Source organism: Meles meles, chromosome 9 (genome assembly GCF_922984935.1).
Source record: "Meles meles chromosome 9, mMelMel3.1 paternal haplotype, whole genome shotgun sequence".
Taxonomy (NCBI): domain Eukaryota; kingdom Metazoa; phylum Chordata; class Mammalia; order Carnivora; family Mustelidae; genus Meles; species Meles meles.
The window spans coordinates 112,773,871-112,787,012 of record NC_060074.1 but is presented as its reverse complement, the minus strand read 5'-3'; the positions used below and the strand labels follow the sequence as shown (position 1 = coordinate 112,787,012).

The 13,142-nt window shown below is 43.6% G+C and overlaps 1 pseudogene; it reads right to left on the bottom strand.

Annotated features, from left to right (window-relative positions):
• Nucleotides 1-8,393: 8,393 nt before the first annotated feature.
• Nucleotides 8,394-9,082, bottom strand: LOC123950679 (annotated as a pseudogene).
• Nucleotides 9,083-13,142: the final 4,060 nt, after the last annotated feature.

Sequence of the window (13,142 nt, the reverse complement as noted above, 5' to 3'; positions counted from 1 at the left end):
GAAATGGGTAAAGGTGGTCATAAGGTACAGACTCCTAGTTATAAATAAGGCATAGGGACATAATATACAGCATGGTGACCGTAGTTAATAATACTGTATTGTAGGGATGCCTGGTGACTCAGTTGATTAAGTATCTGGTTCTTGTTTCAGCTCAGGTCATCTCCTGGGTCATGGGACCAAGCCCTTGTTGGGCTCTGCACTCAGCAGGGAGTCTGCTTGAAAATTCTCTGCCTCCACACCCCACCTTCTCATGCCCTCTCTCTTCTCTCTAAAATAAATAAATCATTTTAAAAGTACTGTAATATGTATTTGAAAGTTGCTAAGAGTAGATCTTAAAAGTTGTCACCACTGGAAAAAATTCTATGTGAGGTCAATACAATGTTCTATGTCAGTTATTTCAATAAGGCTGGAAAAATAAAACTTTTTAAAAAATTGGATTTGGGGGTACCTAGTTGTTTCAGGCAGAAGAGCATGTGACTCCTTGTGTTGTGAGCTGGAGCTCCCTCCATGTTGGGTGGAGAGCCTACTTAAAACAATTTTTTTGGGCGCCTGGGTGGCTTAGTGGGTTAAGCCTCTGCCTTTCACTCAGGTCATGATCTCAGGGTCCCCATCGGGCTGGGGCTCTCTGCTCAGCAGGGAGTCTGCTTTCCCATCTCTCTGCCAACTTGCAGTCTTTCTCTGTGTGTGTCAAATAAATCTTTAAAAAAAATAAGAAATTTTTTTAAATTTGATTTAAAGTAAAAATGAGATACTTGAGTAAACATACAAAAGAGGTAAACATTTGTGCTTTTTTAACAGTTGATTTTTTTTTTTTTTTTAGTTTTTTTTATTAATTTATTTGACGGAGATCACAGGTAGGCAGAGAGGCAGGCAGAGAGAGAGGAGGAAGCAGGCTCCCTGTGGAGCAGAGAGCCCGATTCGGGGCTCGATCCCAGGGTCCTGGGATCTCGACCCAAGCTGCAGGCAGAGGCTTTAACCTACTGGACCACCCTGGTGCCCCAACATTTGTGGGACCTCTGAGAACCGAGCTTATCTTCTCATCCAGGTTAGTTTTCCTCAGCTTAGACATGAGAGTGCTAAGGGCTCAGATCCCCTTCCCCTTAGGGATTTGGGAGAGGTGGATCTCAGGCCGGCTGGCCTCTTGCTGGGCCGGCACTAACCTGGATAGACAGGGGCAAAGGACCTCAGCTACCTCCGCTCATACCCAGTCCAGTCCGCCTTTGGGCTCTCTGAATAGTACAAACTGACCAGAGGCTAAAGGAGACAGAATAAGCCCCAAGAAAGCCTTCCAGGCAAGGCTTTCTTGGGGCTTATGCTCCTGCATAGAGGAGACAACACAAGGAATGAGTCCAGGCTGGCTCCCAGAGAAGGGGTTACCCAGGGAGCTTTAGAGAAACCAGGCAGCAAAAGAATGGCAGTAGGAGCAGGAATTGTTGCCCCGCCCCACACTTGCACGTTTTAAGTAAGGGTCATGCTATACGTGCTGCCCACGTCTAATTAGCATATTACGTCTCCGCCCCTGGGCGCGATTTTTAGTATTACAATGAGAGACCATCTGTGAAAGGTGGGGATTGGCATTCATCTTACCGCTGACCGCTTTGGTTCAGCCCTCCCAGCGGGCTTTCCTCTTAGAGGAATAGCCTACTTCTGCTCACCTGTGAGCTCTTTTACTCGGGGCAGCTCAGCTTCTCCTCCTACAGACCCAGCTGAAGAAGGCTGGATTTTGTGGTTAGGGGAAGGGGAAATGAGTCCAGTCCCTGCCCTGCCTGTCTCACAGGGCCCCTGAGAAGGCGTCAGCAGTTTCAGGGCCGCCTCTTCTGGTGCCAACGTGCTGTTGTCCTTCTTAGTCCCCCACATCCCCTGTACCCCGAACTCGCAGCTGGGGGAACCTCCGCTCTGCATCTGGTATTATGAATTTTCTTTATTTGCATTTCAGGATCTGATAGGAGATGCCGGCAGTTCTATATGTCTCTGTAAAGTGGAGAAACAAAACCGTTAGCCCTATGTCCTGTTCTTGGTGGATAAAATGGGCTGGTTTAAATAATCATAATCGGGTGCCTGGGTGGCTCAGGTGATAAGCATCTGCCTTCGTCTCAGGTCACGTCTCAGGTCATGATCCCAGGGTTCAGGGATCCAGCCCCACTTCCCTGCTCAGCGGGAAGCCTGCTTCTCCCTCTCCGCCTGCTTCTCCCTCTCCCCCTGCTTCTGTTTCCTCTCTCTTTCAAGTAAATAAATTAAATCTTTTTTAAAAATAAAAAAATTATAAAAATTAAAAAAATCATAATCATACCTTGTTTCCTTATGTAAAATTGCACAGAGGCTGGGCTCCTGGGTGGCTCGGTGGGTTAATAGCCTGCTTTCAGCTCAGGTCATGATCCTGGTCATGATTTTCAGCTCAGGTCATGATGTAGCATCTAGTCCTGCATCAGGCTCAGAGCCTGCTTCTCCCTTGTCCCAACCCCTCCCCCCAGCGTGTGCGCACTCCTTCTGTTTCTCTCCCTCTCTCTCTCAAAAATAAATTTTTTGTTGTTTTAAAAAGACTGCACAGAGGTAGTCCTTAGCAAAACTGGAATTCTGACTAGGCTCTAATCAGGCCTCCTCAGAAACTTGCTTCTGCCAGTTTTTAATTTTCAATGAGCAGGGTGTTTTGTTTCAAGATTTTATTTATTTATTTGAGGGAGGAAGGTCAGAGAGAGGGAGCAGAGAAAATCCCAATAGACTCCACCCTGAGCAGGATGTGGGGCTCCATCTCACCACCCTGAGATCATGACCTGAGCTGAAGGCAGAGTCTCTAACCCACTGAGCCACCCAGGCGCCCCCATTCAACACGTTTTTTTTTTTTTTTTAAGATTTTATTTATTTATTTGACAGAGAGAGATCACAGGTAGTCAGAGAAGCAGCCAGAGAGAGAGGAAGGGAAGCAGGCTCCCCGCTGAGCAGAGAGCCAGATGTGGGGCTCGATCCCAGGACCCCGGGATCATGACCTGAGCCGAAAGCAGAGGCTTTAACCCACTGAGCCACCCAGGTGCCCCCCATTCAACACGTTTTACTGAGTGCCCACCGTTGAGGTTAAAGGAGAGCAAGATAAGAAGGTTCCAGGTCTCCTGGTGCCTACATTCTGGGGGGTGGGGGTGGGGCGGAGAGACAGACAAGAAAAAAAAAACTAAGTAGATTAGCGTGGGAACAAGTAAGATATTAGATATAGTGCTCCGGGATGGTGTTTTTGAGAAAATGCTATTTGAACTGTCAAGGGTAGGAAAATATGGGAGGGTGGGGATGAGAGTTCCAAATCAGGAGAGAATGCTAAGCACAAAAGCATGAATGGGGTGGCAGAATGGGTGCAGAGATAACAAGCCAAAATGGCTGGAGCTTTGTAAATCAGGGAAAAGCTATTAGGAGCTAAGATTGAAGATGTAAGCAGACCTGGATTATGGAAACAGAGTTTTGGATTTTATACTCTGCACGTTGGGAAGCTATTTGGAGATTAGGTAAGAAAGAAATAAGATCTAATTTTTGTTTTTTTTTAAAGATTTTATTTATTTAGGGGCACCTGGGTGGCTCAGTGGGTTAAGCTGCTGCCTTCGGCTCAGGTCATGATCTCAGGGTCCTGGGATCGAGTCCTGCATGGGGCTCTCTACTCAGCAGGGAGCCTGCTTCCCTCTCTCTCTCTCTCTCTCTCTCTCTGCCTGTCTCTCTGCCTACTTGTGATCTCTTTGTCAAATAAATAAATAAAATCTTTAAAAAAAAAGATTTTATTTATTTATTTGACAGATCACAAGTAGGCAGAGAGGCAAGCAGAGAGAGAGGGGGGAGGAAGCAGGCTCCCTGCTGAGCAGAGAGCCCGATGTGGGGCTTGATCCCAGGACCGTGAGATCATGACCTGAGCTGAAGGTAGAGGCTTTAACCCACTGAGCCACCCAGGCGCCCCTGATTTTTGTTTTAAATAGGTCATTCTGGCTGCAGTGTAGAAAACTGGAGCTAGGTGGGAGGGGAAACTGGGATAAAAAAGGGAAGTGGGGAGAACAGGTGATTGCAAAAGTTCACACAAACATGGCTTGGACTAGAGCGAGGGCCAACAAACTTCCTGTAGAGAGAGAGTATTTCAGGTTTTGTGGGTTACGTATGTCTTCTGTCATATTTTTAGTCTTTTTTTTTTAACCCTTTAAAAATGTAAAACTATTTTTAACTAGACTGCAGGCACAGTCTGCCAATATCTGGACTAGAATGATAACTGTAGGGGAAGAAAAATTTTTCCTTTACACTTCCAGATTCCTTTGACTGGCCTATTAATTAAATTAACATAAAACAGATTAATGAGAAAAATTTAATTACACATGTACAGAAGCTCCATAAGAATAGGAGATCCACATGGGGCAGGGTGCTGGCTGACTCAGTCAGTAGAGCATGCAGTCTTGATCTCAGGGTCATGAGCTCAAACCCCCGCACTGGCCATAGAGCCAATTAAAAAAAATTAAGCCCACCATCAGGCAATTGAGCTTATATGCTGTGCTGAAGTAAGAAGAGTGTAGGGGTCTGGGACTTCTAAGGGGAGGAAGACAATTTATGGGAAGATGTCTTTGCAGAGACAGTGGGATGCAGAGGAATTCAATCTCCAGGCCCTGCCAGCTTCCCCCCCAAGTTTACCATGCCTACCCCATATTGTTTGCAGTTATCCCTGGTGATAGTCCTCTTCCTGAACCATGCCCTCTATTTCATTATTTCAGACAGTTATGGGGGAGATAAAAAGCTCTTCTTGAGTCTTTTGGGCCTTGATTGACTTCAGCTCAAAGTAATCTACGTGCTTAAGTGGCACTTTTTGGAGAAGCTTATTCTGAACCTTTTCAGAGCACTGGAGATATGTGGTCAGATTTGTAATTTATTTTGAAGACTAAGCCATGTTATTCCATTTACCAAGGAAGAACGTGAAACTCAGAAAAATCAGTATTATGCAGTCAGTAAATAAGAAGAGTTAAAATGTAAACTCCAGAAAAAATGTGAACACAGATTTCTGTGGTTAATTGGATTCCTAGTGATAGAAAAGTGTTGAGGACACAAAATGGGATGAAGTTTTAATAGAGGCATTTGAGTATGTTCAAAGTGAAGGACAAACCCTAGAATGAGGACTGAGGTCCCTGAATTTAGTCTATTATGTAGATGACCTCACCATTGCTGATTAGTAATTCTGATGGACTGGTTAAAGGTCACATTCCTGGGAAAGGCTGAAATAGCAGTTAGATAGTTACGTCTCGGTTTGCTGATGTGGGGCTTAGCATAAGCAACTCCATTTTTGGCCTGTTATCTCTCTCTTTTTCTTTCTTTTTTTCTGTTCAGCAGTGGAGGCAATGGAAGCCAGTGTCAGTTCACTGGGTGGTAGAATCAACACTCTGGTTCGGGCCTATTGACATGAGGGCCAGTGTTCTTAACCCCTGGCATGCTATGTATGTAGGCCAAATCTGTAGTTGTGTATGCGGTATTTTTTTTTTTTTAAGATTTTTTTTTTTTTTCCGACAGAAGAGATCACAGGTAGAGAGGCAGGGAGAGAGAGAGAGAGAAGCAGGTCCCTGCTGAGCAGAGAGCCCGATGCGGGACTCGATCCCAGGACCCCAAGATCATGACCTGAGCCTAAGGCAGAGGCTTAACCCACTGAGCCACCCAGGCGCCCCTGTGTATGCGGTATTCTAACATGAATTTTCCTGAAAGCATTAGAACTATATATTTAAAGAAACTGTATGCATTACTTTCTTTGGTCTTTTAATTCAGACACTTTAGCTGGGTGGAGAGGTTACTTAAATTAATAAATAAATTTAAAAAAAGAAAGAACATATGGTGATGGTGATTGCAGTATTATTTGTATTAGCAGAAGTGCCTGACTGGCGTAGTTAGAAGAGCATGCAACTCATGACCTCGGGGATGAGTTTGAGCCCCATGTTGGGGCTAGAGATTACTTAATAAATAAACTTAAAAAAAATTTAAAAAAAGTAACCTAAGTGCTATTAGTAGAGCACTCATTAAGTAAATTAATTAAATAAACTGTTCAGCCATGCAACAGAAAACCAAGAGGCTATTAAAAGGATGAAGGCTCTATCTGTATGTGACCTGAGAAGGAAAAGAGTCAAGATATATTGCCACAGGGGAAGCAAGATAAGTTTGTATAGTATCCTATTTCTGTAGGAAAAGAAATCTTGTGTACAATGTTTTCATATATGTGTCTTCACAAAGGCACAGTCTTCGGTGAGTGGCTGCGTCTAGAGAGGTGTCATGGTGTGAGAATGACCATCTTTTCACTGTTTTCCTCCTTGTATCTTTAATTTGGTGCTATTTGCATGTATTAATCCCCCCAAAATAATGAGGCAATTACTCAACCTTTTAAATTTTTTTTAAGTTTTTTTTTAAAGATTATTTATTTATTTATTTATTTGAGAGAGATAGAGAGCACGAGAGGAAAGAAGGTCAGAGGGAGGGCGCCTGGGTGGCTCAGTGGGTTAAGCCGCTGCCTTCGGCTCAGGTCATGATCTCAGGGTCCTGGGATCGAGTCCCGCATCAGGCTCTCTGCTCGGCGGCGAGCCTGCTTCCCTCTCTCTCTCTGCCTGCCTCTCTGTCTACTTGCGATCTCTCTCTGTCAAATTAAAAAAAAAAAAAAAAGAAGGTCAGAGGGAGAAGCAGACTCCCCATGGAGCTGGAAGCCTGATGCGGGACCCGATCCTGGGACTCCAGGATCATGACCTGAGCCAAAGGCAGTCGCTTAACCAACTGAGCCACCCAGGTGCCCTTTAAAGAGGCTTTTTTTTTTTTTTTTAAAGATTTTATTTATTTATTTGACAGACAGAGATCACAAGAAGGCAGAGAGGCAGGCAGAGAGAGAGAGGGGGAAGCAGGCTCCCCACCGAGCAGAGAGCCCGATGCAGGGCTCGATCCCAGGACTCTGGGATCATGACATAAGCCGAAGGCAGAGGCTTTAACCCACTGAGCCACCCAGGTGCCCCTATCCTATCATTTAATATACCATTTAACCCACAAGTAATTCAGAATGTAACTAATAGGAAAATATTTTTAAAATTTAATCAGGGGTACCCGGGTGGCTCAGTTGTTTAAGTGTCTGACTCTTGATTTTAGTTTGGGTCATGATGTCAGGGTCATGAGATCGAGCCCCAAGTTGAACCTGCTTAAGATTCTCTCTCTCTCTGGGGCACCTGGGTGGCTCAGTGGGTTAAAGCCTCTGCCTTCTGCTCATGTCATGATCTCAAGGTCCTGGGATCGAGCCCCACATCGGGCTCTCTGCTCAGCAGGGAGCCTGCTTCCCCCCTCTCTCTGCCTGCCTCTCTGCCTACTTGTAATTTCTGTCTGTCAAATAAATAAATAAAATCTTAAAAAAAAAAAAGATTCTCTCTCTCCCTCTGCCCCTTCTGCCCAGCTCTCACATGCTGTCTCAAAAAAATTAATTAAAAAATTTAACCAAATATCAGTTACATGTAAAAAATTGAACAATTCTATTTTAAAGATTTTTTTAAAAAAATTTATTCGAGAGACAGACAGAGAGGTACAGAGGAAGAAGGAGAGGGAGAAGCAGACTCTCTGCTAAGCTGGGAGCCCGATGTTGGGCTCAGTCCTAGAACCTGGAGATCATGGCCTGAAGGCAGACACTTAACCATCTGAGCCACCCCGGCACCCTGAAAAATTGAGCAATTTTTTTAGTGCCATGTAATATCCACCCATTCCATGTTCACATGTCCTCATTTTACCAAAAATTTTTCTTTTTTTTTTTAAGTCAGTTTGTTAAATTCAGGTTCGAAACAAGAGCACACTTTGCATTTGGGTGGTATGTCTCGTTAAAAAGAAAATCAAGGTCCAAAATGGAGTCACTTATGTTAAGCCATGTCACCTGTCTGGGGTTTAATCCCTAACCTAATTGCAGTTTCAACTTCCTTCAGCAATGTAGTCTTAATTGGTCAGTTAGGGATTCTCTGGTCAGTACCAGTGACATAATCTGTTGTAGGGGTCAAGGTTAAGCCAACCCAAAATGTGTTTTTGTTTTTTTTGCCACAACATCACCATTTATCACATTGAGTCTGAAATGCAATTCATGACATAATGCCAAAAATTTTTTCACAAGTACTGCCTGAAAGGGTAGTGGCTATATTAAGAGAGATCAAATAAATTGACACTCATATGGAACTTTTTAGACAAAAGGGAGTTGTTCAGAGCACCTGCATGGCTCAGTGAGTTAAGCCTCTGCCTTCAGCTTGGGTCATGATCTCAGGGTCCTGGGATCGAGCCCCACATTAGGCTCTCTGCTCAGCAGGGAGCCTGCTTTCCTCTCTCTCTCTGCTTGCCTCCCTGCCTACTTGTCATCTCTCTGTCAGATAAATAAATAAAATCTTTAAAAAGTTGTTCACAAATGTAGATATTTTTCATTCTCTAACAAGACTTTGTCTTTTTAAAATAAATCGGGTTCTCTTCTTGTTCCCCAGGGATGATGTTCTTTGTGTCCTACCAGGTGATCCAAGTCTTCTTTAAATGCACTGTAGCTTTGTTCCTTTAAACAACGCAGTGCCCAGAAAAGCTGGTCCAGAGGAGAAAATTCTTCCCAGGGAACGCACTCCCACCTTTCATTTAAAAAAATTTTTTTAAATGGTATAGCCTAAAAAAGCTCTGTAATCTTTGGTTCCGGGTCATGAGTCATATCTACCTCTCCTTTCCTTAGTACAGTCACATAATGGTAATTTTCTTTCTCAACAAAGAAATTCACAACTAAGGCAAAGAGAATATTTGTCAGGTGAAGAGCTTCTTCTTACCAGGTTTCCCTTTGAGCACATTCTTCCCACGTTTCACCAAACTCCAAATGGCCCCAGGGAGTTGAAAACTGCTTCTCCAACTGACCCTTTCCTCTTGCCAGGAGGACACAAAGAGGATGCTTGTTGCTAGTTACCACTACTCCTACAGAGATTCTAGGACGCTCCCTGGGAGGCTCCAGGTGGGCCATCATAGCATGGGAGGACCCAGCAGAGGCCAGCCAAAATGTGCTACCTTGGCATACTGATTGTTTTATTTATTTATTTCAGTTATTTATTTATGTATTTATTTATAGCTAGTGAGCAGGGGAAAGGGGCAGAGGGAGAAGGAGAGGGAGAATCCCAAGTAGACTCTATGTTGAGCTCAGAGCCCAGGGCTCAATCTCATAACCCTGAGATCATGACCTGAGTTCAAATGAAGACTTGGGACACTTAACCCATCAAGCCACCCAGGCGCCCCTATTTATTTATTTATTTTTAGATTTTATCTATATATTAGGGTGGGGAGGAGCAGAGAGAGAGGGACAAGCAGACTCCCCCCTGAGCGTGGAGCCCCATGTGGGGCTCCATCTCATGACCCTGAGATCATGACTTGAACCAAAATCAAGAGTCGGTGCTTAACTGACTGAGCCAGCCAGGTGTCCTGTATGCTGATAATTTTATTTTATTTTTAAAGACCCTATTTATTTATTTGACAGAGATCACAAGTAGAAAGAGAGGAAGGGAGGCAGGCTTCCTGCTGAGCAGAGAGCCCGATATGGGGCTCCATTCCAGGACCCTGGGATCATGACCTGAGCTGAAGGCAGAGGCTTCAACCCACTAAGCCACCCAGGTGCCCCTATGCTGATTATTTTAAATAAAATTACTTAAACAGCCAATTGAATAAGAACTTTGATGTTCCTTTGTCTCCTGATGCTCCTTTGTCTCCAGGAAACAGGAGATAAATCTCCCACGTGAAAGGTATCCTCTCTGTACCAGGAGGTAAAGATACAGCCTTATCTCCAGAGATATGGAATTTAGACCCAAGAAGGCTATATAAATAATGCTGTTACTTTCTACTAGTTTGCTATCCAACATTAATTGTTTAAAATTCCTTACCTAGGGGCGCCTGGGTGGCCTCAGGGTCCTGGGATTGAGCCCCACATCAGACTCTCTGCTCCGCAGGGAGCCTGCTTCCTCCTCTCTCTCTGCCTAGTTGTGATTTCTCTCTGTCAAATAAATAAAATATTAAAAAAAAAATTAAAAAAAAAATAAAATTCCTTACCTGAAAAAAAAAACAAAAACAAAAAACAAAAAGAAGGGGCGCCTGGGTGGCTCAGTGGGTTAAGCCTCTGCCTTCGGCTCAGGTCATGATCTCAGGGTCCTGGGATCGAGCCCCGCATCGGGATCTCTGCTCAGCAGGGAGCCTGCTTCCTCCTCTCTCTCTCTGCCTGCCTCTCTGCGTACTTGTGATCTCTGTCTGTCAAATAAATAAATAAAATCTTTAAAAAAAAAAACAACAAAAAAAGAAAAAGAAAAAGAAAAAAATTCCTTACCTACTGAAGCTCATGAAGAAGAATTTCTTTGTCCTGTTAACTGCTCACAGATTTATTGTCTCGTTGTCTAGAAACATAAAAAACGGCCTGTCCTAGTCACTTCTTTGGGTCTGAATTTTGTTATTGGGCTTCCCTGTACATGTGATTAACTTGGCTTTTTTCCTGTTAATCTGTCTCATGTCAATTTTATTCTTACACTAGCTTAAAGAATTTTAAATGGTATAGGGAATTTTTCCTCCCCAACACTGTCACATTGGCCTTCTCCATTCTCCACAGTTGAGGTATTCCACCTAATAAGATTGCCTCCTCCTCAAGAGGTGACCTTACCTGAAATAATCCTTACTTTTTTTTTTGCCAATTGTCCCACCCTATTTCTGTTTATAAAAAACTTCATTTTTATATTTAAAATTTATACTTAAATTTATATTTAAAATTTTAAAAAAAGATTTTAGTTATTTATTTGACAGAGAGATCACAAGTAGGCAGGGAGGCAGGCAGAGAGAAGGGGGGAAGCAGGCTCCCCGCTGAGCAGAGAGCCCAACACGGGCCTCCATTCCAGGACCCTGAGACCATGACCTGAGCCAAAGGCAGAGGCTTTAACCCACTGAGCCACCCAGGAGCCCCTAAAAACCTTCCTTTTGTGTAGCTCCTTGGAGTTCCTTTCTTTTGCTGGATGGGATGCTGAAGGACTTATGAATTACTTAACAAAGCCAATTAGTTCTTTAATTTTGCTCAGTTGATTTTTTCCCCTAAGTCTCTAATCCGTAATAGTCTGCAACAGTTTTATGCCTCTCTTTCTCTTTTTTTTCTTTTTGTTTTAAAGATTTTATTTATTGGGGCACCTGGGTGGCTCAGTCAGTTAAGCATCTGCCTTTGGCTCAGGTCATGATCCCCAGGGTCCTGGGATGGAGCTCTGCATTGGGCTCCCTGTTCAATGAGGAGGCTACTTTTCCCTCTCTCTCTCTGCCTGCTGCTCCCCCTACTTGTGCTCTCTCTCTGTCAAATAAATAAATAAATAAATAAACAAAATATTTAATTTAATTAAAGTAAATAAATAAAAAATAGATAAAAATTTTTAAAAAGGATTTTATTGGGCATCTGGGTGGCTCAGTGGGTTAAAGCCTCTGCCTTGAGCTCAGGTCATGATCCCAGGGTCCTGGGATCGAGGCCCGCATCAGGCTCTCAGCTCAGCAGGGAGCCTGCTTCCTTCTGTCTCTGCCTGCTTCTCTGCCTATTTGTGATCTCTGTCAAATAAATAAATAAAATCTTTAAAAAAAATTTAAAAAAAATAAAAAAGGATTTTATTTATTTGAGAGAGAGAGAGAACATCAACAGGGGGAGTGGCAGAGGGAGAAGTAGGCTTCTCACTCAGCCTGGAGCCTGATGCAGATGGATGAATCCCAGGACTCCAGGATCATGACCATTACCAGAGCTGAAGGCAGCCACTTAAATGACTGAGCCACCTGGGTAACTACCTCCTCTTTAAAAGTAAGCTCTCTGCCCAGTCTAGGGCTCCAACTCACAGTCCCAATATCAAGAGCTGTGTGTTCTAATGACAGAGGTAGCCAACTGCCTCAATGTCTCTATTCTTTATTAACTTTTTTTGGAGATAGAAGATCGTTTGTATAGAATTCTATAGAACACAGAACATAGAGCACCTGGGTGGCTCAGTCGGCTAAGCATCTGCCTTCAGCTCAGGTCAAAATCCCAGAGTCCTGGGATCAAGCCCCACATCAGACTCCCTGCTCAGCAGGGAATCTGCTTCTCTCTATGCCCCTCATCCCACTCGTGCTCTCTCTCTCTCAAATAAACAAATAAAATCTTTAAAAATAAAAAAAAGATGTTATTTATTTATTTGATGGAGAGAGAAATCACAACTAGGCAGAGAGGCAGGCAGAGAGAGGGGGGAAGCAGGCTTCCCGCTGAGCAGAGAGCCCGATGTGGGGCTCGATCCCAGGACCTTGAGATCATGACCTGAGCCGAAGGCAGAGGCTTAACCCACTGAGCCACCCAGGCGCCCCAATAAATAAAATCTTTAAAAAAAAGAATACAGAATGTAACTCTTTGCATACTTGTAGTGCAACTCCTAGTCAATTTAAAAAACAATTTTCCCAGCAGGACTTGCAAGATTAGAGGTATGAAAAGCTTTTATTTATTAGATTGATCCACTAATGCAGCACATCTTGAGAATATTTAAGGACTGGGACAGTTTAATATGCTTGAATGCCTTCCCTACCACTTGTTGCTGTAATATATAGGAACAGACCATTTGCTTGTCACTTTTCTTTTCCACCTTTAGAACCCTACTTAAGGGTGGACTGCTTAGGGTCACTTTCTGACTTGATTCTCGCACTTCAGCTTGTGAGAATCCCACTTTCCTTCAGAGTTCCTGCCATCCTATCCTACACCTAACCACATGGAACTGGAATTGTCTGTCTCTTGTTCTGCAAGGACCTCTCTTTTGAGTACTGGTTTATTCTGTACCCGGAAGTTAGAGGGAATGCAGGGCAGCACTGTTTCATGCTTAAATAGTGGTCTGAGTTATGAATTCCTCACCACCCATCACTGCTCCTCCCACGCCCCCCTCTACCTATTCTTTTAGGGGGGTATATATACCCCCACATATCCTAGTGTTCAAAACAAGACCACCATAAAATGGTGTCACTTATGTTTAGCCCCACATCACCAAAAGAAGACTTAAGGTAACTGTAATTTGGGCTCTCCCAGAAATGGGATCTTACACCAATCAATCAGTAAATCACCTAACCACCACTAGTTAGGTAATTTGCCTGATGGATCCCTGCCATCCTCTAAAGCA